This window comes from Silene latifolia, chromosome Y (assembly GCF_048544455.1).
Source record: "Silene latifolia isolate original U9 population chromosome Y, ASM4854445v1, whole genome shotgun sequence".
NCBI classification, from domain to species: Eukaryota; Viridiplantae; Streptophyta; class Magnoliopsida; order Caryophyllales; family Caryophyllaceae; genus Silene; species Silene latifolia.
Window position 1 is genome coordinate 93,279,325 of NC_133538.1, and position 6,853 is coordinate 93,286,177.

Consider the following 6,853-nt stretch of genomic DNA (forward strand, 5'->3'; position numbering starts at 1 on the left):
AAAATGGAAGCAAAGAATAATAGAAGAGAACTTGCACTACTACAATTTAAGGCTTTGAGAACGCCACTTAAAGAACTGTTGCTAACGGAACCGGTCTCTTTTTCATTTTTTGTTTGGGCGCGCATATAAAATTTTAATAGAGAACGGTTATTTGTCCAAACCGTACTCGTAAATTAACAAAGAGCACGGTTAGGTTTGACGAACCGTCCTTAAAAATCAAATAGAGCGGTTAATATCGAGAACCGTTCTCTTTGAAAAAACAAAGAGCACGATTTTTATCACCACCCGTTCTCGATTAAATCCCTCCCTAAAGACTATTCAATGGCTTGCCGTTTAGGCATTTTCCCTTCTATTTCTTTCATATACAACAATCATCGCTTTCGCCTTTCACCACTACTACGCCTTAAGAAGAATCACTAACGCACCCTAATAATCCACCGTCGCTGAGTCTTCTCCTTAGTTGCTCCCTGCCACCGCCTCCGTCATCTTTTCCGACATAGCACAGTTGGGTTTTCCCCTTGCACGGTGTGATTTCCCTATACTTGTGTCATCCCCTCGTTGTCCTTGGTCGCTCGTACTTCTGGTTGTGCACGCCTTCGTCGTCGCCAATCGTTCTTGCTGCCGATTCTACTGGTAAGACCATATTTCTTAACTCTTTAATGCGATAATTACTTAGTGGTGTGAATATTGTGACGGTATACAATTAATCGAATTGACCTAAAAAGGAAAATGTATAGAATTGAATGGAAAGAAGGGGATAGGGTTTATATGATGAAAATCAAAATTGGACTAATGTTTTGTAATTGATCAATAATTGTTTCTTATGTTGAATATGATTGTGTTTGTGCCACACTCCTGCCCCATGATAATTAGTTAGAGAGATCAACAATGTAAAAAACTTATACTTCATATTTCTACTAAATTAGTAATGTGTTAACATGCTAGTGTAGGACGAAGGACTCGTACTTGGGGTTGATTGACCTTGATTCATGATTTTCCAATATCTTCTAATATACATTCACAATATTATACCGAGTTATTTTCTACTTTCACCATGAATCTTACATAGTTAGAGCTAGTAGACGGATCATTTGAATTAATATGAGTAAACTCAGTCAGTGCCCTCTCTTCTAGTCTGTTTGCATTCATGTAGGTCTATTTGGGGTTGGTCACTGTCGCCGTTATAATTCGCGTGTATTACTAGCAAGATATTTATGGACACGTGTCAATTCAGACATGAAAACTTAAGTATAATAGATGAATTCAGATTTCAGGTTATATTCTTGTATATTCTCCTGAGCGGGTCGGTTTGACAGCTCTACGAAATATACAATTCCCTTTCTTGTGACGGTACATGGTGGTAGCAGTATGTTAGAAAACGTACTTACCTTGAATGTAAGGGTAAGTAAAGCCACATAGGACTTCCTTTCAAGTTAATCCACCCAAATTGTTGTGGAACCCTTAGAGTTAGACAACTATAATTCATCACTTGCTGCTCCAACAACACTAGAGACACTCAAAAATCGATAATTTATTGCTTTAAGACTATACTACAATCGACATTTTATTTCTTAAAATTTTGGTGGTTACCTAAGTTGTTAAAATTTTGGTGATGAGTTAAGTTGACCCAAATCATTTTGAGACTAAATTGATGCATAATCCTATACAATGAAATGCTCAGTGATTTAATTTCTGTAGTGTACATTAAAGAGCTTCTTGTTATTTTACTCCTTCAATATATCACTATAGCCTGATTTAAGAGGAGATGTTTTCGAGTTTGTTGGTGTTTAGTTGTTTACACCTGATTTATAAACCTCTAAAGTTACAAATTTAATTATCATTTTGTGCATTGTTATTTCACTGAAAAATCCCTAACAAAACAGCCCCAAATACGTTGTGCTAATTCTAATCGTGAAGCTCCTATAATTTGAACGTTGGGTGCGAGAGTTGAAGCTATCGGGCAGTTTCTGAAGAATATATATAATTTAACAATATAAAGACAAAGGTTGATTTTGAAGTAGTTTCCGAACATCAAAAACCATATTTTTCCCCTGGGAATTTGTATAAGAACTGCTAATTTATTCATAACCATGTATTTGATCTTATTTGTGTATATACAGATACTCTATACAGTCATCTGAGCTAATAAAGCTAATAGTATTGTGACAGTAGTTATCACTGTGTCAAAAGAAGGTGTGAATTTCTTTACAAGAGGTGACATATTGGATCTGGAAACACTGCCTTCAGACAAAGCACTTCCACTGAATAGGTTCATACCTTCTACTCTATATTATTGAATTTTAATTGGAGTAGAGCTACTTAGACTCCTGAAAAATCTATAAATAATATAAAAAGGCTAGACATAGTAGTAAGTTGACGTGGCATCATTACAATAGTCTTAACATGCTGCTTTTCTAACTCTATGTCTCAAGCATAGCCAATAGGAAAGTAGGTAAAATCATAAATACAACCAAATTACTATATGAAAAGTAATAAACCGTAGATTCTTCAATTGCACCGATACGTCACCAATTCAACTTCTCACCTTCATATTAAGACTATGTATTAAGAGCCCAGATTCCATTAAATTGCATTTGCTAAGTGTTTAGTATTCTCCGTCTATTGGATTTTTCCCTCCCTATATACATACATATATATATATATATATATATATATATATATATATATATCCTTGACTTTTCAAAAATAACAGGGAGTATTATAGACACTAGACAACACACAAGTGCTTCATAATTCCTCACCACCTTATTCACAATTTTGGTGCTTATACAAACGGATGCTATATTGGCATATTGCTATTAATGGTTTTTTTTCGGTAATCAACACGACTTTTTCCTTCTCCTTATCAACCTTGGTTTTTTTAGTGACCTCTCTTCTTTTGTTAGGTGTATTTTACTTGAACTTCAGAGTTACTTTATGGTCACTTAAGTGGTGTTATTAGGAATTTATACTCTAATGAATATGATTTTTAGTTTGTTATTCTCTCTGTCTCGATAATTTGTTGACCATTTTTATTGTCGAATTTTAATCATGGGCAGGTATGAGGTATTGATGGTGAAAATCTCATGTTGGAAGTAATCCATACAGAGTCTTAGTTTGTTGAACTTAGTCAGCCATGTTGTTATCTTTGATATCTTTAACCGGTTGTATAGATTACAACATGGCAATAAGACATTAATGAAGTGAATAATATAACATAAAACACAATTGTTTTGTACATAAGCTACTTGGGTAGAGACCGCTGATCTTGGACTATGACAGTCTCATATGAGTTTTTTTCATGTATAGTGTTTGTTGGAGATGTGGGAATCGTCATTGTTGTATTGACAGATGTTGTGATATTCACCTTTTTACGCATGGAAACAGGTCGTTGTTAACGTTTGCACTCACTGTACTAACTAGCTTTCAAGCTATACTTATTTGGAAATTAATTAAGGTATATCTTCTTTATTGCAAATACCTACTATTATTATATGGAGTAGTATATTTCAATAATTGTCTTTGTCACGGCCTTTTGGTAGAGTATTATGCGGAAATTATGTTTGTCGATATATGTTGGAGATTATCAAAGGAAGATATATTAATATTGTCCCAAACATATGGGTTTTTCTTTACTTCAATCATTTGCATCTCTTTGTTTTAATTTTTTCATTTCCCTCGTAGGTAATTATTTTACTTCACACATCATATATAGTATATTAACTACATTTTTGGGTGTCGTGTGTATATAGTTCATGCTTAACTCTCCAAAGACATACGGTTGAGCAAATTGATGAGGTGCGGAATATTTGGGATACATTCACACTCAATTTAAGCCAACGAGCAATGGTGAATGAAGATGGTGATTACAGCTTTTTGAAGTTCAATTTATTTGCACTTGGATGCGACTAAGTGATATTTGCACTTGCATTATGTTTTGCACGAGGTAGCATATTTTCAATATTGTAGGCTCTTAAAAACATGATAGGACGGTATATTTTTTCAAGGATTTGTCCTTATGGATTCAAATTAAATGCGAAGGTTATTTGTTGCGTAAACCTTGGTGGAGTTTGTGAATTGTAAAGGGTTTTATTCTTATATATGAGCTATACGATTTAATCGTGTAGAGGTTACGATAAAAACAGATTTTTTTTTTTTTTTAAATTGTGAGGTTCAAAGAGAACGGTTGTACATTATAACTGTTCTCTTTGAAAAGGTGAGCAAAGGCGCCAAAAAATTTGACATCCCCGTCAAAGAGAACTACCTTATCAAAGAGACCGGTTACTATATGCAACCATTCTCTCTGATATATCAAAGAGGACGATTATTTGGCGCAACCGTTCTGGTTGTTATTACAAAGACACCGGGTTGACTATATTTCAACCGCGCTCTTAAGTAAAAGAGAACGCTTGGCCACAGGACGGTCCAAAATGGCTTTAAGAACGGTGTTTGACCGTTCTCTTTGATCAATATTGTAGTAGTGTTGATTGATTGATGAAGAGTTGTCAATTCTCAAATAATTACCCAATAATAAATCTTGAACAACAATTAAGGAAATATTAATGTGTAATTTGTGGAAATATTGAATGCTAATCTATTCTAATCTACTCCTAATGAAAGCTAAATCTAAACTAAGGAAGCCTAATCTCTTGATTATTACAAATGGAGTATATATAGTGGTACAACTTGAAAGATTCATTAATCTCTTATTAGACCCATCTAATAACTAAGTGTTTATTAGTTTAGTCATAAACTAAAAGGAACTTATGCATGCAAAACAAAATAACAAAGTAAGAAGAAAAATCAATTATTCTTATAAGGAAGGCCGAGTGGTTTATACTAATTTGGTCTCCTACCAAATTAGTCTTCTTAAAGAATAATCCAAATGCCCCCAAAACCCTAGATCTAATTGCAACATCTACTCCTTAAGAATTTGTACCAAGGAAATCCTTCTTAATACAAATATTAATTTTAGTTACTAGAAATTAATATTTGTGACCTTAAAATAAGACTTAATATTATTTTAGTTACTACAACTATTAATAATAATATAATAAATTTTGTGAGGTTTTTCTTCTTTAAGAAAATGCATCAATAAGAGAGAATAAGATTAATCCTCAAGATGATGAGTAAGAATGAATTAGTGTGTGTGAAAAATACACTACTTGAGTGTGTATAGAGGAGGCCACCGGTTTTGGCATGAGTAGAGTGCCCAATGCTTTTGCATTTTTCTCTTCTCAAGAGTGTAGATATGCATACCTATGATTAGTAGGTAATCATCATGATACCCACTAATTTATATTAATTAAGACACAAATCCTCCTACCTCTTCCATTTACATGGCACATACATGCCGAATATGGATCCATTTTAACTTTGTCAATATGTTAATTTGTATTGTTTGACAAATTGGACATGTTACTAGATATGTCATTTAAATAATGCATTTTTAACAAATTAAAAATCATTATATAAATGAAATAAATCACATACAAAAAATAACTAATAATTCACAATTACAATTTATTAAAATGGGTCATAGAATTATAAATCACAACTTCTTGTATTTATAATAAATAATTAATTCTTTATTATACTTGTTTCATAAATAATAACTAACGTAAGTAATAAAACAATTTAATTACTTAGTACGAATCTTATTTAATCGAATTTCAATAAGATACGTATTATTACTCACAAAATCATTTGTGCAAATTTAAGGAATTAATTAACTTGTATCGTCATACAATTAATTAATTAATCAATTAAGAATGTTTCCCTAGAGATATGACCTTAAGGGATCAACTGATCACCACTGTCATATAACAGCAATGTCAAACTCTAGTCAACCAATCATTACCGATTAATGTGGATCAGTTGACATAAAATATTACTTTCCCTTTAGCATTCTTAATTTGAGATTTAAACATGTGATCGCATTATTGTCGAGGACACATACTCCAACAATCTCCCACTTGTCCGCGACAAGTGTGCGTCACCAATTCGCTTGTCCTATTACTATCTCCCACTCAATGCAAGGTGTCTTGCAGGTCGTACTTGCATTTGATCATATCAAGAGTGGTTTCCTCGATCTGGAGAATAACTGTCTGACCGGAATTATCTACCATAGATACCTTCCGAGCGTGGCCACGCATTTCCAGTTCATTGCTCCTCGAGTGGCCTTGAGATATAAGATAACCCTGACGGGGATGGACAATTCCTATTGCACTCTTCCCTTTGAATAGCCACAGCTCATCATGACCCAAAACATGCCCATTAGACCCTAATTACGAAGGTCGCAGAACATAAATCAAAGTCACTCTGTAACTGTGCCATCTTAGGCGAACAGTCATTAGTTAAAGAATCGACTCATAAGAATACCATAGTAGCTCTCGCCACGACCAGGCTATAAAATTTCCAAAACTCTATAAGCGGTCATAATCCCGACAGAGTGTCCCTCACAGTCTGTCTATGTGATCGACTAGTCATCTCTCATGACTCTATGACACTTGAACTTGCCATCAATCGCATCACACTCTAGTTACTTCGAGATGTCACCTCGTGTAAGTAACTAGGGGCGAATATTATGTTAATCCAGTTCACTTTAATGGGGTTCAATATTGTCTCAACAACCCATTCGGATGTAACAAGGTACAATATGAGTTAATGATAACTCAAACAATAAATGTGATTATCACACACGAGTAGTCAATACCATATTGTTACTCAATGTCTTATAATCTTAAGTGTACTTATGCATTTGCCAAACGCAATAAAAGTTCAGCTGTGAACATACCATGTGTCCAAGTGTTCAAACTTTGTGAACTGCGATTTCCTTCAATTTCATGTTATC

General features: G+C 33.9%; 1 long non-coding RNA gene across 1 annotated transcript; it reads left to right on the forward strand.

Annotated features, from left to right (window-relative positions):
* Positions 1–557: 557 nt before the first annotated feature.
* On the forward strand, positions 558–4,100 carry LOC141626972 (uncharacterized). Its single transcript, XR_012536536.1, has 3 exons — positions 558–633; positions 2,134–2,269; positions 3,753–4,100. It is a non-coding gene; the product is annotated as an uncharacterized LOC141626972 (long non-coding RNA).
* Positions 4,101–6,853: the final 2,753 nt, after the last annotated feature.